The following is a 25,000-nucleotide window of genomic DNA, read 5'->3' as shown; positions in this document are numbered from 1 at the left end:
TTAATGTTAGGAAAGTTGAGAAATAAATATAGTAGCCCTAGCCTATAGAAAGCTGATGGGATCCTCCTCTTTTTAGTAGAGGCCATCACTCTGTTTTATTGCGCAATTTCATAGCCTATAGAGATGTTGTGCAACATGAGCTCATGTGCACTCATGAAGTGTTTGATTAGATTTTCGATTACATTTGCATTGATGTCAGAGTGATTAGAGGGACAATAGAGTGGTGACTACCAGGCAGTTAGCAAGTTTGGTAGGCTACTAATGACCATCAGCAGCAGCATCAGAGCTTGGAGAAGCCTAATTACCATGATAAAACAGTCACCTGTTTTGACTGCCTTCATGACTGGTGACCGCCGGTGTTGCGGTAATATGATCAACGCAACAGCCCTAGTCTGAGGAAGTGTGTGTGACAGACTGTCTGTGTGTGTGTGACAGAACATATGTGTGTGTGTGTGTGACAGAACATCTGTGTCCCTAATTGTAGCCAATCCTTGAATAGTGTACTTCTTTGTGATCCTGCTAGACTCGTTGTGATAACTTTGTTTTCAGTCTGTTCAGTTTTTCTATTTGCTATTAGTTAACCTTTTATGAGGAAATAGATGGTATTATAATGATCTCCTGCTCAGATGCATCACACACACACACACACACACACACACACACACACACACACACACACACACACACACACACACACACACACACACACACACACAGCGCTACGTGTCAGATGTACTTCACACTTCAGACTCTGTAATCACGCCCTTTTGCTTATCTGTTGTGAGAGAATGTCATCCTTTGTGCCAAATATCATTGGCTCATTCCAGAAGCACTGAAGACAGGAGATTGCTCTCTATTATGTGTTTTCTGAAAAGGGGAAGTTGAATCCTAAGTGGATTTCTGACATTCTAAGTCTTGAATGTTTTGACTCTTGATGTTATTTTTTCCTTATTTTTGTTTTATTCCAGCGATTTATTTTTAAATGTATTTTTTATTTCGCTACTTTAGTTTTGTAGTTTATGGCGAACAGCTCTTGTTCTTCTGTGTCAATGTCAAAACGATATAATTTTATCTTCAAAGTCAGAAGTTGATCAAAGAATAAAAAACTTGGTATCTCCAAGAAGTTTGAGGGAAGGAGGGTCCACACTCGAGCATCTCAGCTTAAAGTGTTGCAATACAATGGAAATGACAGAAGCGTTGTTGACAAAATGTTAGCATAAAAAACATCTAACCTGGATTCACAAAACAATCAATTGTATCACAATTATTGTGTCAATTGTATTTTACTTCATTTATACAATGTGGAGAGAAGAATATAAAATATGAAGACTTTTATCCCCCCAAAAAACCTCATGCCTAAATATGTTTTACATATGGATGGTCCCGGGAATCAAACACACTATCTTGGCATGGTAAGAGCCATGCTCTAACAACTGTTTTTTTAATAACATGCTGTTCTGTGTTGTTCCATTACTCTAAAAGTCACATTTCAAAGTTAAGGGTTACGTTTAGGCATGGTTAGGGTACTGGTTAAGGTTTTGGTTTAGGATAGAGTTCAAACAAAACAGTAACACTGCGATTGAAAATATTCTGACCCATCCACCAGCCATGTTCACGACACCCTAGCAAAACCCTACTGGATGGCAATAGCACTCCCTGTTGCCTCAAGAGACCAGCGTAGAATCCTTTTCCCGATGTCCCCTGGTCCAATTTTCACGTCAATAGTAAACAATCTTCCTGAAAAACAGGACAAATACAAGCACCCCCAATTTGACCTTTGCAGGGCCTGCCCTGTCACACACACACACACACACACACACACACACACACACACACACACACACACACACACACACACACACACACATACATACATACATACATACATACATACATACATACATACATACATACATACACACACACATGAAAACGTCTAACAGTAACCCAATTTTCCATCCAACCTGTTTTTGCAGGTAAGGTACAAACATTACCAAAGTATGTGGACACCTGCTCGTTGACCATCGCGTTCAAAATCATTAATATGGAGTTGGTCCTCACATTTGCTGCTATAACAGCCTCCACTCTTCTGGGAAGGCTTTCCAGTAGATGCTGGAACATTGCTGCTATAACAGCCTCCAGTCTTCTGGGAAGACTTTCCACTAGATGTAGGAACATTGCTGCTATAACAGCCTCCACTCTTCTGGGAAGGCTTTCCACTAGATGTTTGAACATTGCTGCTATAACAGCCTCCACTCTTCTGTGAAGGCTTTCCACTAGATGTTGGAACATTGCTGCGGGGACTTGCTTCCATTCAGCTACAAGAGCATTAGTGAGGTCGGGCACTGATGTTGGACGATTAGGCCTGGCTCACAGTCGGCGTTCCAATTCATCCTAAAGGTGTTCAATGGGGTTGAGGTCAGGGTTCTGTACAGGCCAGTCAAGTTCTTCCACACCAATCTCAACAAACCATTTCTGTATGGACCTCGCTTTGTGCACGGGGGCATTTTCATGCTGAAACAGGAAAGGGCCTTCCCCAAACTGTTGGCACAAAGTTGGAGGCACAGAGTTGCACAGGTTGTCATTGTATGCTGTAGCATTAAGATTTCCCTTCACTGTAACTAAGGAGCCCGAACCATGAAAAACAGCCCCACGCCATTATTTCTCCTCCACCAAACTTGACGGTCGGCACTATGCATTTGCGGCAGTTAGCGTTCTCCCGGCATCCGCCAAACCCAGATTCAGCCGTCGGACTGACAGATGGTGAAGTGTGATTCATCACTCCAGAGAACCCATTTCCACTGCTCCAGGTGCAATGGCAGTGAGCTTTACACCACTCCAGCTGTTGCGCATCAAATCAATTAAAATCTTATGTTTCATGTGCCGACAGGTGTAGACATTACCGTGAAATGCTTATTGACACTTAACCAACAATGCAGTTCAAAAAAGAGAGTTAAGAAAATATTTACAATATAAACTAAAGTAATTTTTCAAATAAAAAGTAACACAATAAATGAACAATAATGAGGCATATACAGGAGGTAAAGGAAAAGAGAGGAGAAAACAAAAATATTACTGTTTGGCCATAATGACCATCGTTATATTTGGAGGAAAAAGAGGGAAGCTTGCAAGCCGAAGAACACCATCCCAACCGTGAAGCATGGGGGTGGCAGCATCATGTTGTGGGGGTGCTTTGCTGCAGGAGGGACTGGTGCACTTCACAAAATAGATGGCATTACGAGGAGTGAAAATTACGTGAAAATTACGTGGATATATTGAAGCAACATCTCAAGACATTAGTCAGGAAGTTAAAGCTTGGTTGCAAGCTGGTCTTCCAAATTAACAATGACCCCAAGCATACTTTCAAAGTTGTGGCAAAATGGCTTAAGGACAACAAAGTCAAGGTGTTGGAGTGGCCATCACAAAACCCTGACCTCAATCCCATAGAACATATGAAAAAGTGTGTGTGAGCAAGGAGGCCTACAAGGAGGCCTACAAGGAGGCCTACAAGGAGGCCTACAAGGAGGCCTACAAGGAGGCCTACAAGGAGGCCTACAAGGAGGCCTACAAACCTGACTCAGTTACACCAGCTCTGTCAGGAGGAATGGGCCAAAATGCTTATTCTTCCCACTTATTGTGGGAAGCTTGTGGAAGACTACCCAAAACATTTGACTCAAGTTAAACAATTTAAAGGCAATTCTACCAAATACTAATTGAGTGTATGTCAACTTCTGACCCACTGGGAATGTGATGAAAGAAATCAAATCTGAAATAAATCATTCTCTCTACTATTATTCTGACATTTCACATTCTTAAAATAAAGTGGTGATCCTAACTGACCTAAAACAGGGAATTTTTACTCTGATTAAATGTCAGGTGAAAACGGAGTTTTAAATGTATTTGGCTATGGTGTATGTAAAATTCCGACTTCAGCTGTTCGGTCCCTCAGTTGACAGTCCACGTCAGAGCAAAAACCAAGCCACGAGGTCGAAGGAATTGTTCGTAGAGCTCCGAGAAAGGATTGTGTCGAGGCACAGATCTGTGGAAGAGTACCAAAAAAATATCTATAGCATTGAAGGTCCCCGAGAAGTGGCTTCCATCATTCTTAAATGGAACAAGTTTGGAACCACCGAGACTCTTCCTAGAGCTGTCCGCCTGGCCAAACTGAGCAGTCGGAGTAGAAAGGCCTTGGTAATGGAGGTGACTAAGAACCCGATGGTCATTGTGACAGAGCTCTAGAGTTCCTTTGTGGAGTTGGTAGAACCTTCCAGAAGGACAGCCATCTCTGCAGTACTCCACCACTACACCAATCAGACCTTTATGCTAGAGTGGCCAGACAGAAGCCAGTCCTCAGGAAAAGGCCACCTCACGTGACAGCCCGCTTGGAGTTTGTCATAAGGCACCTAAAGGACCCTCAGACCATGAGAAACAACTTTCTCTAGTCTGATGAAACCAGAACAAACTTCCTTTTTTGAATTTATTTTGGGACTGTCTGCTCTTCCATGTAGTGAATGTTATTCAATGTGTTTCTATTGGCTAATAGCAGTAAGGACTATCTGTTATTCAATGTGTTTCTATTGGCTAATAGCAGTAAGGACTATCTGTTGTTCAATGTGTTTCTAATAGCAGTAAGGACTATCTGTTATTCAGTGTGTTTCTATTGGCTAATAGCAGTAAGGACTATCTGTTATTCAGTGTGTTTCTATGGGCTAATAGCAGTAAGGACTATCTGTTATTCAATGTGTTTCTATTGGCTAATAGCAGTAAGGACTATCTGTTATTCAGTGTGTTAGCAGTCTATCTGTTATTCAGATAATAGCAGTAAGGACTATCTGTTATTCAGTGTGTTTCTATGGGCTAATAGCAGTAAGGACTATCTGTTATTCAATGTGTTTCTATTGGCTAATAGCAGTAAGGACTATCTGTTATTCAATGTGTTTCTATTGGCTAATAGCAGTAAGGACTATCTGTTATTCAATGTGTTTCTATTGGCTAATAGCAGTAAGGACTATCTGTTATTCAGTGTGTTTCTATGTTATTCAGGCTAATAGCAGTAAGGACTATCTGTTATTCAATGTGTTTGTTTGGGCTAATAGCAGTCAGGCCCAGAACATGTTTTCATCAAGTGACTGTTTTGTCTCTTTATATACTTCAAGGGGTCTTACAATTCTAAATCAAATATAAAAATGATGCTTGGTATGACCTTCTTAAAACAATTCTGTTTAGCTTAGTAGAAGGCCCCTCCCCTGGCTTAGACAGGGAGGGCTCTTATTGGTTAACAAAGGGTATAACAAGTTGCATGGACTCACTCTGAATGCAGTAATAGTGTTTAACACGATTTTTGAATGACTACCTCATCTCTGTCCCCCATTATCTGTAAGGTCCCTCAGTTGAGCAGTGAATTTCAAACGCAGATTTAACCACAAAGACCAGGGAGGTTTTCCAATGCCTCGCGAAGAAGGGCACCTATTGGTAGATGGGTAATACAAAAAAACATTGAATATCCCTTTGAGCATCGGTCAAGCTATTGATTACACTTTGGATGGTGTGAGTGACTAAAAAATATTCAGGCTTCTTTCCTAACTCAGTTTCCGGGGAGGCATTTCACCATGAGGCCAATGGTGATTTTAAAACAGTTACAGAGTTTAATGGTTTTGATATGAGAAAAGTTAGGATGGATCAACAACATGAGGCACTTCCGGATCGGATTTTTCTTAGGCCTTCGCCTGCAATATCAGTTCTGTTATACTCACAGACAATATTTTTACAGTTTTGGAAACGTTTGAGTGTTTTCTATCCTAAGCTGTCAATTATATACATATTCTAGCATCTTGTCCTGACAAAATATCCCGTTTACTTTGGGAACGTTATTTTACCAAAAATGAAAATAGTGCCCCCTAGTTTTGATATGAGAAAATTGAGGATGGATCAACAACATTGTAGTTACTCCACACAAAGAAGCCTCTACAGATTTGAATATATTCCAAAAACACGCTGCTCCTGTTTGTCTTGAATATGAAGCGTTATGTTTATGTCAAATCCAACGCATCACTGCGTACCACTGTAGTTGCTTGTCAAAGATGACGTTGAATGTTACAGACAAGTGACTGTTTTGACTGAAATCGGCTGGATAAATCTATGGCAAGACTTGAAAATGGCTGTCTAGAAATGATCAACAACCAACTTCACAGAGCTTGAAGAATGTTTTAAATAATAATGTGCAAATATTGTACAATCCATGAATAGCAACAATGACAAGAAGCTGCCGTGTGAGGAATCATAAGTGTCTCATTTCAGCTAGTTTCATCTTGTTCTTGACCATGTGTTGCTTTGAGCTGTTCTGACTGATTTCATGTCTATATGCTAATATGGCTAAAATTCACTAGCTAGCTAACCAACAACTGGAATGATGTATTTGAGAGACAACAAGTGCTCATTGTGCAAATGTATTGATGTTTTGTTTTTTTACATTTGGAGACTAAATATAATTAAAATGTTGTTAACAATCTTAGCCAGCCCCATCAGTTTTGCCCCATAGTTGTGCTAAACTCTTAGAGACTTACCCAGTACTTACAGCTGTAGTCATCGCCAAAGGTGCTTCTACAAAGTATTGACTCAGGGGTGTGAATACTTATACAAATGTAATATTTCTGTATTTCATTTTCAATAAATTTGCATAAAACATTTCTAAAAAACATGAGTTCCCTTTGTTATTAAACCATTGTGAATTCAGGTTGTAACACAACAACATGTGGAAGAGGTCAAGGGTCATGGATACTTTCTGAAGGCTCTGTAGTTACAGTATGTGCAACATTCAGGGTCTATTCTACATGGGAGAGAGAAATTAAGTGTATGGCTGTCTACAATCTCTGCAATGACAAGCATGAAGGAAATGAGATTGAATTGCCATGTTGGTGAATTGTCTTTTACTAAGAGTTTTCTCCTAACGCCTGTGAATGGTCAAATGACTCATTTAAATTGACGCAATTTAAAAAAAAAAAAAAACACTTTTAATGACTCTTTCCCTTCTTCTTTTCACACGTGGAAATCGTCTATAACAGGAAGTGTTGTGAAGCTGAAGGGGACTGCAATCCGAATGGCAGTGTAGATTAAATAGGATCTCTTACAAACTGCCTTAATTCAGCTTTTCTCCCTCTTTGTGGAGGATCTAGTAGGCGCTTTGTTGAAGTTTCCGATGGTTGTCTTGTCAATATCTCTACAATCTTTTCAATTTTTTACATAAAACTCCTCTTTTTAAATTTTGTACAATGTCTGCATTAATGATATATGATTGTTTTATGGGGGTTAAGGGCGGGAATTAGGCATTCTCTCAAAAGGGAAAATTACTCATCACGAAAATGGCTCGCTGCTCCCACATGGAGACATGGAGACGTATCTCCCCCTTCTTCTTCACCCTCATCTTCTCAATCTGACAGGTTATGACCAATTTTTGGCAACACCATCATTCAGATTTGGACAACAATATCAAGGTAAGAAACTGTATATAATTAGATTTAATATGTTGCTAATGACAACATTTACATTTTAGAATGTGTTTTCCGATTTATATCTCCAGGAATGATGAATATAATTATTTTTTGAAGGAATGAAGGGTAGGTAATCAGTGGCTCGTGATCAGAAAAAAAACAGAAGTGTTTTAATATGCTGACTGTCGGTCTAGCCACCCACTCAGCCCTTTCCTCTCCTCCCTTCTCCGGACCATCTCTGGAGGCCTTCTCCCATTCCTCACTTCCCTACAACTCATTCCTGACCAAACCTTCTGACTTCAAAATGTCCCAAGTCGCTCCCCTCCTCAAGATACTAACACTCGACTCATCTGCCGTCAAAAACTATAGACCTCTTTTATTTTATTTTCCAAAACACTTGATCAGCTCTCTCATCTCTCATCTCTCTCAGAACAATCTTCTTGAGCCTAACCAGTCAAGACGGATCACTCAACTGAGATTGTGTCACGGAGGCACTTCACACTGCCAAAGCTGGATCTATCCACTGCCTTCTACCCTGTAAACCATCATATGGCTCTCAAGGCTGGGTGTGTCAGGCATTGCACCTTCTTTGATTGCATACTACTTGGGAGGCCTCCTCCTACCAGGTGACATGGAGAGGATCTATTATTTGCACCACATACTCTCACTACTTGTGTCCCACAGGGCTCGGTTCTAGACCCTCATGGTCTTTCCTATCACTGCTATGAGGATGGCCCTCTCTTCTCCTCTCTATACACCAAGTCACTCAGCTCTGTCATATCCTCACATGGACTCTCCTATCATTGCTATGCAGATGACGCTCAACTACTTTTCTCTCCTTCCCCCCTTCTGATACCCATGTTGTGACGTGCAACTCTACATGCCTGTCAGATATCTCCCCTTGGATGTCGGGCCCACCACCTCAAGCTCAACCTCAACAAGCCGGAGCTGCTCTTCCTCCCGGGGAAGGCCTGCCCAGTCCAAGACCTCTCCATCACGATTGACAACTCCAGAGTTGTTGCCCTCCAAGAGTACAAAGAGCCTTGGCGTGACCCTGGATAACAACCTGTCGTTCTCTGCAAACATCAAAGCAGTAACTCTCTCCTGCAGGTTCAGGCTCTACAACATCTGTAGAGTACGACCCTACTTCACACAGGAAGCGGCGCAGGTCCTAATCCAGGCACTTGTCATCTCCCGTCTGAACTACTGCAACTCGCTGTTGGCTGGGCGTCCCGCTTGTGCAATAAAACCCCTGTAACTTATCCAGAGCGCCCACCTGGATTTCAATCTTCCCAAGTTATCACATCTCACTCCACTCCTCCACACACTCCACTGGCTTCCAGTCGAAGCTCGCATCCACTACAAGACCATGGTGCCTACCTACAGAGCAGCAAGAGGAACTGCCCCTCCCTACCTGCAGTCTCTGTTCAAATCCTACACCCCTACCCGAGGACTCCGTTCTGCCACCTCTGGTCTCTTCGCCATCCCATAGGGTGAAGGGCCCAGTCCAAGCTCTCTGTCCTGCAACCTCAATGGTGGAACAAGCTTCGCCCTGAAGCAGAGTCCCTGGCCATCGTGGGAAAGCACCAGAAACCCTACCTCCTCAAAGAGTATCTTAAATAATCCCACTCCTCACCTCGTACCCCCCCCCCCCCCCCCCTTTCCTGAACCAACACTTGAAATAGTGCCGTTTTTTTGTTTGTTAGCTTTGAAATAATGACTATGTGGGGGTCAGCTTGTTAACTAAATGTTCCTGGTTTAGCTGGTTTGTGACTTTGCTACTTACAGGCTATACATCATCGTGGACTATCAGACATAGTTGTTCACTTGTTTTCTCAAATGTTACAGTGAAAACCATTAGATCATAAAGTGTAACTTTGTCGCGCCTGAACGTCCAGTTGGTTTGGATCTTGGCAGTGTACGTCAGGCAGTTGAGAAGGGAGAGACTTCTTTCTTGTTGTTTTTCACACAGGCATTGGTGGCAGAGGTTTCTGTGTCCACAAATAGTCAGGGTTTAGAGACTTTGTTTTTGAAGTATCCATCGTATGGTGAATCCCTCAAAGCCTTGAAGTTACACGTACAGAATTCTACCGGTTTCTTTGGACTGCTCATTTACATGGAGTTTACCGAACTGCTTGACCTTCATCGATACTGGTGTACAAAGTCTCCTCGGGGTTCTTGGGCTAGAGCTTTCATGTTGCTTAATCTCTTCAAAGCTCTGTTGGCTGCTTGACCTGTCGCTAAGACAAATGGTCTAAGAAGACTGTGGTACCTGGACCACCTGGACCATCAGGACCACCTGGACCACCAGGACCACCTGGACCACCTGGACCATCTGTACCATCTGTACCATCTGGACCACCTGTACCACCTGGACCACCTGTACCACCTGTACCACCTGGACCACCTGGACCATCTGGACCACCTGGACCACCTGGACCACCTGGACCACCTGAACCACCTGGACCACCTGGACCACCTGAACCACCTGGACCACCTGGACCATCTGTACCACCTGGACCTTCTGGACCACCTGGACCATCTGGACCATCAGGACCACGTGATAACAGACATGTAATAAAGCTGTATCAGCCAAACCAAAACTGAGCCATAGATGAGCACATGTTCAAATCAAAAGGAGCAATCGGGAATCAAGCAGTATACGAATGGGAAGCCAACTAAGTGGTTCATTTAAATTATGAGTCATTGCTTCATCTTTCGATTCTAAAAGTCAACACCAGAAGGCCAGGATGATCGTGTGGTTGACCTAGCCAGTAAAGTAGTTGTGGAATCATTTTTTGGCCAAACCAGGGTTACAATGTTTGGTTCAACAACTTCTATTCATCGCCAACATACTCGTATGTAGTTTGCGAGAACAGGGATTCAATTCACGTGGGACTTGTAGGGTAAACTGGAAACAGTTGCCTGATGCATTTAAGTACTTTAAAAAGTGGGAGCGTCAAACCGAGTGGTGGAGATATGTGTTGGTGTAGGATAGTGGGCAATGTATCGCCATACAGTGGAGAGACACACGTACTGTTGCTTGCCATTCCAATTTTCACAATGCAAATGATTCCACTCCAGTAACAAGGCTAGTCCAACAAGATGGTGTCCGGAATAGGGAAATGGTCCAACAGTCTGCTGGAATCCACATTTACAATAGACAGATGGGTGGGGTTGACAAGTCTGATCAGTTGATCAACTCCTACAATGTTTTACAGAAGACCCAGAAGTGGTGGAAAACACTTATTTTTTTTTACTAGCCTGAACAATGAAAAAACAGCCCCAGACTATTATTCCCCCACCAGGACTGCCAGATGGTGAAGCGATGGTGAAGCGTGATTCATCACTCAAGAGAACGAGTTTCCACTGCTCCAGAGTCCAATAGCGGCAAGCTTCACTCCACTCCAGCCAACGCTTGGCATTGCGCATGGTAATCTTAGGCTTGTGTACGGCTGCTCGGTCATGGAAAACCATGTCATGAAGCTACCAACAAACAGTTAGAGTGCTGACGTTGCTTCCAGAGGAAGTTTGGAGCTAGTGAGTGTTGCAACTGAGGACAAACAATAAGAAATCTGCGGTCCCGTTCTGTGTGCTTGTGTGGCCTATCACATTGCGGTTGAGAAGTTGTTGCTCCTAGACGTCTCCACTTCACAATAATAGCACTTACAGTTGACCGGGGCAGATCTAGCAGGGCAGACATTTTATGAACTGACTTGTTCACTTGTTGGAAAGGTGGCATCCTATTGGCGGTGCCACGTTGAAAGTCATTGAGCTCTTCAGTACGGGCCATTCTACTGCCAATGTTTTACTATGGAGAATTCATGGCTGTGTGCTCGATTTTATACACCTGTCGGCAACGGGTGTGTCTGAATTAGCCGGATCCACTCATTTTAATGGTGTGTCCACATACTTTTGTGTGTATATATAGTGTACATTTTGTTCCAGGAATGTCCATGTAATCACGGAAAATGGGCAAACTGGTTAGTGCCAGATTACATTCAGAGAGACCCTTATCATCAGTTAGGAGGTGTGGATGTTAATGACATCAAATCAAATCAAATTGTATGTGTCACATTTGCCCGAAAACAACAGGTACAGTGAAATGGTTAATTACAAGCCCTAACCAATAGCGAGGCTATATACAGGGGGTTCCGGTACAGAGTCCATGTGCGGGGTCACCGGTTAGTCGAGGTAATTGAGGTTAAATGTTCATGTAGGTAGAGTTATTAAAGTGACTATGCATAGATACTAACAACAGAGACTAGTAGTGGTGTGGGGGGGGACAATGCAAACAGTCTGGGTAGCCATTTGATTAGCTGTCCAGCAGTCTTATGGTTTAGGGGGTAGAAGCTTTTAAAGAGCCTCTTGGACCTAGACGTGGCGCTCCGGTACCGCTTGCCGTGCGGTAGCAGAGATAATGTCTTTTAGATGTGTTCCCACAGTAGGGAGAACTGGACTCTGTCTGTTTGTGTGGCACCTGAATGTGCAAACAGTTTTTTGTATCGTAAAGGACCAAACATTGTTTTAGTTTGTGGCACTCCGGGGAGTTTGACTCGTTGCGGAAATAGATACCAGTAAAGGGATTCATATTTAGACCAGTAAAGGGATTCAGATGTTCTCTAGTAAAGGGATTCAGATTTAGACCAGTAAAGGGATTCAGATGTTCTCTAGTAAAGGGATTCAGGTGTTCTCTAGTAAAGGGATTCAGATGTTCTCTAGTAAAGGGATTCAGGTGTTCTCTAGAAAAGGGATTCAGATGTTCTCTAGTAAAGGGATTCAGGTGTTCTCTAGTAAAGGGATTCAGATTTAGACCAGTAAAGGGATTCAGGTGTTCTCTAGTAAAGGGATTCAGATTTAGACCAGTAAAGGGATTCAGGTGTTCTCTAGTAAAGGGATTCAGGTGTTCTCTAGTAAAGGGATTCAGGTGTTCTCTAGTAAAGGGATTCAGATGTTCTCTAGTAAAGGGATTCAGATGTTCTCTAGTAAAGGGATTCAGATGTTCTCTAGTAAAGGGATTCAGGTGTTCTCTAGTAAAGGGATTCAGATTTAGACCAGTAAAGGGATTCAGATGTTCTCTAGTAAAGGGATTCAGATGTTCTCTAGTAAAGGGATTCAGATTTAGACCAGTAAAGGGATTCAGATGTTCTCTAGTAAAGGGATTCAGATGTTCTCTAGTAAAGGGATTCAGATGTTCTCTAGTAAAGGGATTCAGATGTTCTCTAGTAAAGGGATTCAGATGTTCTCTAGTAAAGGGATTCAGATTTAGACCAGTAAAGGGATTCAGATGTTCTCTAGTAAAGGGATTCAGGTGTTCTCTAGTAAAGGGATTCAGATGTTCTCTAGTAAAGGGATTCAGATGTTCTCTAGTAAAGGGATTCAGGTGTTCTCTAGTAAAGGGATTCAGATGTTCTCTAGTAAAGGGATTCAGATGTTCTCTAGTAAAGGGATTCAGGTGTTCTCTAGTAAAGGGATTCAGATGTTCTCTAGTAAAGGGATTCAGGTGTTCTCTAGTAAAGGGATTCAGATTTAGACCAGTAAAGGGATTCAGATGTTCTCTAGTAAAGGGATTCAGGTGTTCTCTAGTAAAGGGATTCAGATGTTCTCTAGTAAAGGGATTCAGATGTTCTCTAGTAAAGGGATTCAGATGTTCTCTAGTAAAGGGATTCAGATGTTCTCTAGTAAAGGGATTCAGATGTTCTCTAGTAAGTAAAGGGATTCAGATGTTCTCTAGTAAAAGGATTCAGATGTTCTCTAGTAAAGGGATTCAGATGTTCTCTAGTAAAGGGATTCAGATTTAGACCAGTAAAGGGATTCAGGTGTTCTCTAGTAAAGGGATTCAGGTGTTCTCTAGTAAAGGGATTCAGATTTAGACCAGTAAAGGGATTCAGATGTTCTCTAGTAAAGGGATTCAGATGTTCTCTAGTAAAGGGATTCAGATGTTCTCTAGTAAAAGGATTCAGATGTTCTCTAGTAAAAGGATTCAGATGTTCTCTAGTAAAGGGATTCAGGTGTTCTCTAGTAAAGGGATTCAGATGTTCTCTAGTAAAGTGATTCAGATGTTCTCTAGTAAAGGGATTCAGATGTTCTCTAGTAAAGGGATTCAGATGTTCTCTAGTAAAGGGATTCAGATGTTCTCTAGTAAAGGGATTCAGATGTTCTTTAGTAAAGGGATTCAGATGTTCTCTAGTAAAGGGATTCAGATGTTCTCTAGTAAAGGGATTCAGATGTTCTCTAGTAAAGGGATTCAGATGTTCTCTAGTAAAGGGATTCAGATGTTCTCTAGTAAAGGGATTCAGATTTAGTAAAGGGATTCAGATGTTCTCTAGTAAAGGGATTCAGATGTTCTCTAGTAAAGGGATTCAGATGTTCTCTAGTAAAGGGATTCAGGTGTTCTCTAGTAAAGGGATTCAGATGTTCTCTAGTAAAGGGATTCAGATGTTCTCTAGTAAAGGGATTCAGATGTTCTCTAGTAAAGGGATTCAGATGTTCTCTAGTAAAGGGATTCAGGTGTTCTCTAGTAAAGGGATTCAGATGTTCTCTAGTAAAGGGATTCAGATGTTCTCTAGTAAAGGGATTCAGGTGTTCTCTAGTAAAGGGATTCAGGTGTTCTCTAGTAAAGGGATTCAGATGTTCTCTAGTAAAGGGATTCAGATGTTCTCTAGTAAAGGGATTCAGGTGTTCTCTAGTAAAGGGATTCAGATGTTCTCTAGTAAAGGGATTCAGATGTTCTCTAGTAAAGGGATTCAGATGTTCTCTAGTAAAGGGATTCAGATGTTCTCTAGTAAAGGGATTCAGGTGTTCTCTAGTAAAGGGATTCAGATGTGTTCTCTAGTAAAGGGATTCAGATGTTCTCTAGTAAAGGGATTCAGATGTTCTCTAGTAAAGGGATTCAGGTGTTCTGTTCTAGTAAAGGGATTCAGGTGTTTCAGATGTTCTCTAGTAAAGGGATTCAGATGTTCTCTAGTAAAGGGATTCAGATGTTCTCTAGTAAAGGGATTCAGGTGTTCTCTAGTAAAGGGATTCAGATGTTCTCTAGTAAAGGGATTCAGATGTTCTCTAGTAAAGGGATTCAGATGTTCTCTAGTAAAGGGATTCAGATGTTCTCTAGTAAAGGGATTCAGGTGTTCTCTAGTAAAGGGATTCAGATGTTCTCTAGTAAAGGGATTCAGATGTTCTCTAGTAAAGGGATTCAGGTGTTCTCTAGTAAAGGGATTCAGGTGTTCTCTAGTAAAGGGATTCAGATGTTCTCTAGTAAAGGGATTCAGATGTTCTCTAGTAAAGGGATTCAGATGTTCTCTAGTAAAGGGATTCAGATGTTCTCTAGTAAAGGGATTCAGATGTTCTCTAGTAAAGGGATTCAGGTGTTCTCTAGTAAAGGGATTCAGATGTTCTCTAGTAAAGGGATTCAGATGTTCTCTAGTAAAGGGATTCAGATGTTCTCTAGTAAAGGGATTCAGATGTTCTCTAGTAAAGGGATTCAGGTGTTCTCTAGTAAAGGGATTCAGATGTTCTCTAGTAAAGGGATTCAGATGTTCTCTAGTAAAGGGATTCAGGTGTTCTCTAGTAAAGGGATTCAGGTGTTCTCTAGTAAAGGGATTCAGATGTTCTCTAGTAAAGGGATTCAGATGTTCTCTAGTAAAGGGATTCAGGTGTTCTCTAGTAAAGGGATTCAGATGTTCTCTAGTAAAGGGATTCAGATGTTCTCTAGTAAAGGGATTCAGATGTTCTCTAGTAAAGGGATTCAGATTTAGACCAGTAAAGGGATTCAGATGTTCTCTAGTAAAGGGATTCAGATGTTCTCTAGTAAAGGGATTCAGATGTTCTCTAGTAAAGGGATTCAGATGTTCTCTAGTAAAGGGATTCAGGTGTTCTCTAGTAAAGGGATTCAGATGTTCTCTAGTAAAGGGATTCAGATGTTCTCTAGTAAAGGGATTCAGGTGTTCTCTAGTAAAGGGATTCAGATGTTCTCTAGTAAAGGGATTCAGATGTTCTCTAGTAAAGGGATTCAGATGTTCTCTAGTAAAGGGATTCAGATGTTCTCTAGTAAAGGGATTCAGGTGTTCTCTAGTAAAGGGATTCAGGTGTTCTCTAGTAAAGGGATTCAGATTTAGACCAGTAAAGGGATTCAGATGTTCTCTAGTAAAGGGATTCAGATGTTCTCTAGTAAAGGGATTCAGATGTTCTCTAGTAAAGGGATTCAGATGTTCTCTAGTAAAGGGATTCAGATGTTCTCTAGTAAAGGGATTCAGATGTTCTCTAGTAAAAGGATTCAGATGTTCTCTAGTAAAGGGATTCAGATGTTCTCTAGTAAAGGGATTCAGGTGTTCTCTAGTAAAGGGATTCAGATGTTCTCTAGTAAAGGGATTCAGATGTTCTCTAGTAAAGGGATTCAGGTGTTCTCTAGTAAAGGGATTCAGGTGTTCTCTAGTAAAGGGATTCAGATGTTCTCTAGTAAAGGGATTCAGATGTTCTCTAGTAAAGGGATTCAGATGTTCTCTACTAAAGGGATTCAGATGTTCTCTAGTAAAGGGATTCAGATGTTCTCTACTAAAGGGATTCAGATGTTCTCTAGTAAAGGGATTCAGATGTTCTCTATTAAATGGATTCAGATGTTCTCTAGTAAAGGGATTCAGATGTTCTCTACTAAAGGGATTCAGATGTTCTCTAGTAAAGGGATTCAGATGTTCTCTAGTAAAGGGATTCAGATTTAGACCAGTAAAGGGATTCAGATGTTCTCTAGTAAAGGGATTCAGATTTAGACCAGTAAAGGGATTCAGATGTTCACTAGTAAAGGGATTCAGATTTAGACCAGTAAAGGGATTCAGATGTTCTCTAGTAAAGGGATTCAGATATTCTCTAGTAAAAGGATTCAGATGTTCTTTAGTAAAGGGATTCAGATGTTCTCTAGTAAAAGGATTCAGATGTTCTCTAGTAAAAGGATTCAGATGTTCTCTAGTAAAGGGATTCAGATGTTCTCTAGTAAAGGGATTCAGATGTTCTCTATTAAAGGGATTCAGATGTTCTCTAGTAAAAGGATTCAGATGTTCTCTAGTAAAGGGATTCAGATGTTCTCTAGTAAAGGGATTCAGATGTTCTCTATTAAAAGGATTCAGATGTTCTCTAGTAAAAGGATTCAGATGTTCTCTAGTAAAGGGATTCAGGTGTTCTCTAGTAAAATGATTCAGATGTTCTCTAGTAAAGGGATTCAGATGTTCTCTAGTAAAAGGATTCAGATGTTCTCTAGTAAAGGGATTCAGATGTTCACTAGTCGTTTTACTCTTTTCATGTTGCCCTTTCCTGCATGTCCCCTCTCCCATGTCCCCTCTCCCATGTCCCCTCTCCCATGTCCCCTCTCCCATGTCCCCTCTCCTATGTTTTCACTTTCTTATCCAACACATCTTGCATGGCAGGCTCCCTTTATGTTTCATTCATGACTAATGGCCTTCGTGCTGTGAAGGACAATGTAAATTGTAATGACTGTAAAATAATGTTGTGCTTTTGGAATTGTTCACGTTTCTGATGCTGTGTGTGATAGACTATATGCTAGTTGAATGTATAAATTGAAGTTAATAATTGTTGTTAAATGGCTTATTTGATTCCTATTTTGTAATACCAATTTGATTTAGATGAAAATGAACTGTGAAATGTATGTTGTTTACATGTTATGGTTATGATAGCACTTGGATTGTCTTCATTTTCAGGTTTGAATGACATTATTCTTACAATGAAGTTATGGTTTTATTAATATGATATCACTTGTCTTTCCATGTCATATGTAAGACTAAATGCTGTTTGTAAATAGTTTTGGTGCAGAGCTGTTTTTATATTATCCATAGGTAAACAAATCATCAGCCAGAGCGTCAAGTGTGCGCTCTGAGAGCGAAACGAGATTGGTGGGGCTAAAGCTTAAGAGGGTGTAAACGATGCTGAATGGGTGTACTGTAGACAAAGAAGAGCTAAATAGTCATTTTTGTCCCTCATCAATCTGCACACAATACCCCGTAATGACATTACAATACCCCATAATGACATCACAATACCCCATAATGACATCACAATACCCCATAATGACATCACAATACCCCATAATGACATCATAATACCCCGTAATGACATCACAATACCCCATAATGACATCACAATACCCCATAATGACATCACACAATACCCCATAATGACATCACAATACCCCATAGTGACATCACAATACCCCATAATGACATCATAATACCCCATAATTACATCATAATACCCCATAATGACATCATAATACCCCGTAATGACATCACAATACCCCATAATGACATCACAATACCCCATAATGACATCACAATACCCCATAATGACATCACAATACCCCATAATGACATCACAATACCCCATAGTGACATCACAATACCCCATAATGACATCATAATACCCCATAATTACATCATAATACCCCGTAATGACATCACAATACCCCATAATGACATCACAATACCCCATAATGACATCATAATTCCCCGTAATGACAAAGTAAAAACAGGTTTTTAGATTTTTTTTGCACATTTATTAAACATATAAAACTGAAATACCACATTTACATACGTATTCAGACCCTTTACTCAGTATTTTGTTGAAGCACCTTTGGCAGCGATTACAGCCTCCAGTCTTCTTGTGTAGGACACTACAAGCTTGGCACACCTGTATTTAGGGAGTTTCTCCCATTCTTCCCTGCGATCTCTCCAGAGATGTTAGATGGGGTTCAAGTCTGGGATCTGGCTGGGACACTCAAGGACATTCAGAGAATTGTTCCAAAAGCCACTCCTGCATGGTCTTGGCTGTCTGCTTAGGGTCTTTGTCCTGTTGGGAGGTGAACCTTCGCCCCAGCCTGAGGTCCTGAGTGCTCTGGAGCAGGTTTTCATCAAGGATCTCTCTGTACTTGGCTCCGTTCGTCTTTCCCTCGATCCTGACTAGTATCCCAGTCACTGTCACTGAAAAACATCCCTACAGCATGATGCTGCCAACACCATACTTCACCGTAGGGATGGTGCCAGGTTTCCTCCAGACCGGATGCTTGGCATTCATGCCAATGAGTTCAATCTTGGTTTCATCAGGATGCCATGTGTCTTTTACTGAGAAGTGGCTTCTGTCTTGCCACTCTATGATAAAGGCTTGATTGGTTCGAGTGTTGCAGAGATGGTTGTCCTTCTGGAAGGTTCTCCCAACTTCACAGAGGAACTCTGGAGCTCTGTCAGAGTGACCATCGGGTCTTTGTCTTTCAGATACTATATAGAAATCAAACATGTTTTACCTGCATGTGACTCTGCAGGAGGATTTGATAAAGCGATGCTCCTTTCCCTGCACCTGTCTATTACAAGATGTGCCGATCTCTTCATGTACAATTTGACAACTGATCGGACGAATATTGTCACTCAACAGATTGTCCATTTTAATATTGTATATAGGCTATCTCTTACTATGTGTGAAATTAGTTTCAGTATAGTTTGTGTGTAGTTTCAATGGGCCGTCTGTGCAGGCTGACTGGCATCGTTTCTTTCCCGCTCATTAACTTGGCATCTTTAGCTTCGTTGGATAAAAGCTGAGGATATGTTTAGCATTATGCTAAAGGACTACTGCAACACGCAGCATGTTTTCCGTCCCCATAACGGCTTATTTAACCAAAGTAAAACCTAAAAGAGATGAGAGAGGTAAAAGAGAATGGTATCACCCTGCAAGGCACGCTGTCAAATTAGTAACATGAGCAGTAGACTCTGATGAATAGGCTTAACACAAACTCATCGTTACACTATTGATGTTATAAATTAAATTGACCTCTTTACCCTCGTCATTCAGTTGGGCCTAATTTAATTTGGATTGTGAAGTAACTAGCACCATTATTTCCCATTCTATCCATTTCTCATTCAATCAGTGGGCTGGCAATCTTTTTGCTTCACTGGATAAAGTCAAGGATATGTTTAGCATTATTCTAAAGGCCTACTGCAACACGTAGCATGTTTTAGTTGCCCTTACAATACATTAGTTAGGGAAAACAGTCCCGTAACAGCTTCTTTACACAAAGTAAAACATAAAAGGTAGGTTAGGTATCAACCCTAGAAGTCAAATGATTTGCTGCTAATAAATAGGCATAATACCAACTCATCATTACACTATTGTCTTTTCTAAATTAATAAATCAACCTCTTCAACCTCCTTATCATTCAGACTAATTTCAATGCAATTGTGAAGCACGTTCATCCATTTGTCATTCATTCAGTGAGGAGTGAAACACGCAGTAGCGCTTGGCTGTGTACCAACGTCCTACACCATGTCAGGTGGATTCAGTTCGGAATAGGCTTTTTTTATTTTTTTTTAAACATTTTTTTTTAATCAAACCTCCGTGGTCGTTGGTCTATGGCGGATCTAGTGTGAATGGATTTCACTCCACAATATAATAGGCACTGTTCTAGCAGGATCCATGCTCTGTTTACCAAATGGTTATAATGCCTGTGTATAAAATGTAAGACAATAAATGATTTCTGTCTAAATATGTGAAGTCACCAAGAATGAGAGAGATTCATACATGTTTCATCTCACGAATCGGACGATCCCACTTTGCCTAACATGAAAATAATTGACAGTTCAACTACCTTTTAAAAACATATATATATTTATACAAATTCATGTAGACCTAATGAACGATGTTATAATGTTGGTAATGTGTTGTGTTTAAACATACAGGCATTTACAACCCCCACATTGACAAATGGTAAACAGTGCATTGGTCCCGTTAGTACAGTGGCTATTAGATTGTGGAGTGAAATCCATTCATCTGGAACTGAATTAAACAGATGCTTTACTCATCGTATCGTTAAAAATACATTTGGTTGAATGGTAAAAACAAAAACAAAAAGTATCTAATCATTTTTTTTTCATGGACATGCGTTCACGTTTAAGATACACCTTCAAGAAAAACAAACAATATCATAAATAATCATACAAAACAAAAGTCACACGTTCACAAGTCCTCAAATCAAATTGTATTGGTCACGTGGTTAGCAGATGTTATTGTAGAGAAATGCTTGTGCTTCTAGTTCCGATGTACACATGTCCATTGGTTAATTTATGGCATTTATTACCGTGTGTGTGTGTGTGTGTTAGAACATCGCCACATGGAAAGATGAAAAATAATCAATTGAACCTTTCCTTCCTGTGTGTTTTTTTTGTGAGATATTAAAGATATTATAGTTCTAGAAGATTAATCACTATAAAATCATTAAAGATTATAATTATAACAGATACTGTAATTAACGGGCGGCAGGGTAGCCGAGTGGTTAGAGTGTTGGACTACTAACCGAAAGGTTGCAAGATTGAATCCCGGAGCTGACAAGGTAAAAATCTGTCATTCTGCCCCTGAACAAGGCAGTTAACCCACTGTTCCTAGGCCGTCATTGTAAATAAGAATTCGTTCTTAACTGACTTGCCTAGTTAAATAAAAATATTAATATGTCTTTAGAGATTATAATTATAGCAGAATCATCACTATACATCAATAGAGATTATAATTATTACAGATTATTCATTATGCATCATTAAAGATTATAAATATTACAGAATATTCATTATGCATCATTAGAGATTATAATTATTACAGATACAACACTATACATTAGATATTATAATTATAGCAGTTACATCACTATGCATCATTAGAGATTATAATTATTACAGATACAACACTATACATTAGATATTATAATTATAGCAGTTACATCACTATGCATCATTAGAGATTATAATTATTACAGATACAACACTATACATTAGATATTATAATTATAGCAGTTACATCACTATGCATCATTAGAGATTATAATTATTACAGATACAACACTATACATTAGATATTATAATTATAGCAGTTACATCACTATGCATCATTAGAGATTATAATTATTACAGATAACAGTTGAAGTCGGAAGTTTACATACACCTTAGCCAAATACATTTAAACTCAGTTTTTCACAAATCCTGACATTTAATCCTAGTAAAAATGCCCTGTTTTCGGTCAGTTAGGATCACCACTTTATTTTCAGAATGTGAAATGTCAGAATAATAGTAGAGAGAATTATTTATTTCAGCTTCTATTTATTTCATCACATTCCCAGTGGGTCAGAAGTTTACATACACTCAATTAGAATTTGGTAGCATTGCCTTTAAATTGTTTAACTTGGGTCAAACGTGCCGGGTAGCCTTCCACAAGCTTCCCACAATAAATTGGGTGAATTTTGCCTTCCTCCTGACAGAGCTGGTGTAACTGAGTCAGGTTTGTTGGCCTCCTTGCTCACACACGCTTTTTCAGTTCTGCCCACAAATATTCTAGGATTGAGGTCAGGGCTTTGTGATGGCCACTCCAATACCTTGACTTTGTTGTCCTTAAGCCATTTTGCCACAACTTTGGAAGTATGCTTGGGGTCATTGTCCAATTGAAAGACCCATGACTGAGACCAGCCACCCAGACAGCTGATGAAACTGAGGAGTATTTCTGTCTGTAACAATGCCCCTTTGTGGGGGAAAAAACATCTGGTTGGTTGGGCCTGGCTCCCAAGTGGGTGGGTGGAATTCAAGTGATTTAACCGAGGTCGGTCAATTAGTTGTTTAATAACGAAAAGGTTAATTGCTCAGCACTACCACACACCAGGCCTGGCCTTCTTGGAGACACAGAGGGCAGTCACTCACTGCTATTCCTCTGTCGCCACTGTCTCTCCACCTCTCTTCCTCCCATCTTCCATCTCTCTTCCACCTCTCTTCCTCCCATCTTCCACCTCTCTTCCTCCCATCTTCCACCTCTCTTCCTACCATCTTCCACCGCTCTTCCTCCCATCTTCCACCTCTCTTCCTCCCATCTTCCACCTCTCTTCCTCCCATCTTCCACCTCTCTTCCTCCCATCTTCCACCTCTCTTCCTCCCATCTTCCACCTCTCTTCCTCCCATCTTCCACCTCTCTTCCATCTTCTCTTCAATCAATCAAATCAGCTGATGTCACAAAGTGCTGTATAGAAACCCAGCCTAATACCCCAAAACAGCAAGCAATGCAGGTGTAGAAGCACGGTGGTCACAGTCTCTTACCTCCTCAACCTTTTATAGCTCTGTTAGCTACCTGGTTGTTGCTCATTTGATTTCAAGAGAGAGAGATAAATAAACAGCTAGAGAGAAAGACAGAGAGGGAGAGAAAGAGGGAGAGAGAGAGAGATAAACAGCTAGAGAGAAAGACAGAGAGGGAGAGAAATAAACAGCTAGAGAGAAAGACAGAGAGGGAGAGAGAGGGAGAGAGAGATAAACAGCTAGAGAGAAAGACAGAGAGGGAGAGAAAGAGGGAGAGAGAGAGAAATAAACAGCTAGAGAGAAAGACAGAGAGGGAGAGAAAGAGGGAGAGAGGGAGGGGGAAAGGTGGTTGAGCAGAGAATTGAATATAAATCATAGGATTTTTTATAGTATTTTTAAACAGGTGTCATCTACTGTATTAATCAATGAAATTGCCTTCCTTAGGTTAAATGCTTTTAAGAGGCGCATCATGGTTTCCTCTTGTCATCCGCAACACTTATTCACAGTAATATCCCACTGCTGAATCTCTCTCTGTGGTTACTAACACTCCAGAGAAGGTGCCCTTTCCTCCCACTCATTCCTCAGAGCTAATGGCCAGAAGCCTAATGCCATCATTAATGAGAGAGAGAGAGAGAGAGAGAGAGAGAGAGAGAGAGAAAGAGGAGGAAATGGAGCTTAATTATTAGGCTGTAATTATATGTGTAGAGGAGAGACTCATATACTGTGGTTACTCCCAAAAGGAGTGTTGCAGAGGAGACATGAAACATGTTCTCTGTAGAAGAGACTTCTCTGCACATTTTAAAAATATGAAGAGGGAAGGAGGGAGGGAGAAGAGATGGATGGGACAGAGTGTAGGCAGAAGAGAGACAGCGAGAGAAGGAGAGAGAGACAGAGAGAGAGAGAGAGATAGAGAGAGATAGAGAGAGAGGGAGAGAGAGAGAGAGAGAGAGAGAGAGAGAGAGACACAGAGAGAGTGAGAGAGAGAGAGAGAGAGAGAGAGACATATAGAGAGAGACATAGAGACATAGAGACAGAGAGAGAGAGAGAGAGAGATAGAGAGAGAGGGAGAGAGGGAGAGAGAGAGAGAGAGAGAGAGAGAGAGAGAGAGAGAGAGAGAGAGAGAGAGAGAGAGATAGAGAGAGAGGGAGAGAGTGAGAGAGAGAGAGAGAGAGAGAGAGAGAGAGAGAGAGAGACAGAGAGAGAGAGAGAGACAGAGAGAGAGAGAGAGAGAGAGACAGAGAGAGACAGAGAGAGAGAGAGAGAGACAGAGAGAGAGAGAGAGAGAGAGAGAGAGAGAGAGAGAGAGAGAGAGAGAGAGGGAGAGAGAGAGAGAGAGAGAGAGACAGAGAGAGAGGGAGAGAGAGAGAGAGAGAGAGACAGAGAGAGAGAGACAGAGAGAGAGGGAGAGAGAGAGAGAGGGAGAGGGAGAGAAAGAGAGAGACAGAGAGAGAGAGAGAGAGAGAGAGAGAGAGAGAGAGAGACAGAGAGAGAGAGACAGAGAGAGAGAGAGAGAGAGAGAGAGAGAGAGAGAGAGAGAGAGAGAGAGAGAGAGAGAGAGAGGGAGAGAGAGAGAGAGAGATATCATCAAATATTAAGTCAGTTTGTTCTCTGCTGCTGATGTGGTCCCCCACAAACCATCTTCATGACAATCTTCTTCTCAGTTCCTAAAAGGAGAAAAACCCTCACACACAGTTGACTATCATTTCATATTAAAAAGAGTAACAAGGTTTTCTTTTGACAGCAACAATATGAAGGAATGGGAACCTGTTGTGGGTATGAAATTATAACAAGACTTCCTGTTACATAAGCAGGTGTGGATCTATTTTCAACACTTTGTTGCTAACCTGCTTCCTGGTTACCAAGCAGGTAAATTCACAAACGCCCTTAAATAGTCAGTCAGACGGACAGACAGACGGACAGACGGACGGACAGTGTGTTTGTGTGTGTGTTTCAACAAATGGATGTTCAATATTTGGCACTGACTGTATCCGTTTTCCAACTTGCCTTGGTTTTCCGCTACAGTGGCTTTCAATCTAGGCATAATATCCTCTTCTTCTTCTTCTTCTTCTTCTTCTTCTTCTTCTTCTTCTTCTTCTTCACCATGATAAGAACAGCCACCTGTTCTACATTCTAGTTCTGTTCTATTCTAGTTCTATTCTATTCTAGTTCTGTTCTATTCTAGTTCTATTCTATTCTAGTTCTATTCTAGTTCTATTCTAGTTCTGTTCTATTCTAGTTCTGTTCTATTCTAGTTCTATTCTATTCTAGTTCTATTCTATTCTATTCTATTCTAGTTCTGTTCTATTCTAGTTCTATTATATTCTAGTTCTGTTCTATTCTAGTTCTATTCTATTCTAGTTCTGTTCTATTCTAGTTCTGTTCTATTATAATTCTATTCTATTCTAGTTCCATTCTATTCTAGTT

General features: G+C 40.8%; 1 protein-coding gene across 2 annotated transcripts in view; it reads left to right on the top strand.

Annotated features, from left to right (window-relative positions):
* Positions 1-25,000, top strand: part of LOC139367793 (nociceptin receptor-like) — a 65,803-nt gene that overhangs the window by 25,883 nt on the left and 14,920 nt on the right. The gene's annotated exons all lie outside the window — the stretch shown is intronic.

This window comes from Oncorhynchus clarkii, chromosome 16 (assembly GCF_045791955.1).
Source record: "Oncorhynchus clarkii lewisi isolate Uvic-CL-2024 chromosome 16, UVic_Ocla_1.0, whole genome shotgun sequence".
NCBI lineage: Eukaryota > Metazoa > Chordata > Actinopteri > Salmoniformes > Salmonidae > Oncorhynchus > Oncorhynchus clarkii.
This window is presented reverse-complemented; position numbering and strand designations above follow the sequence as displayed.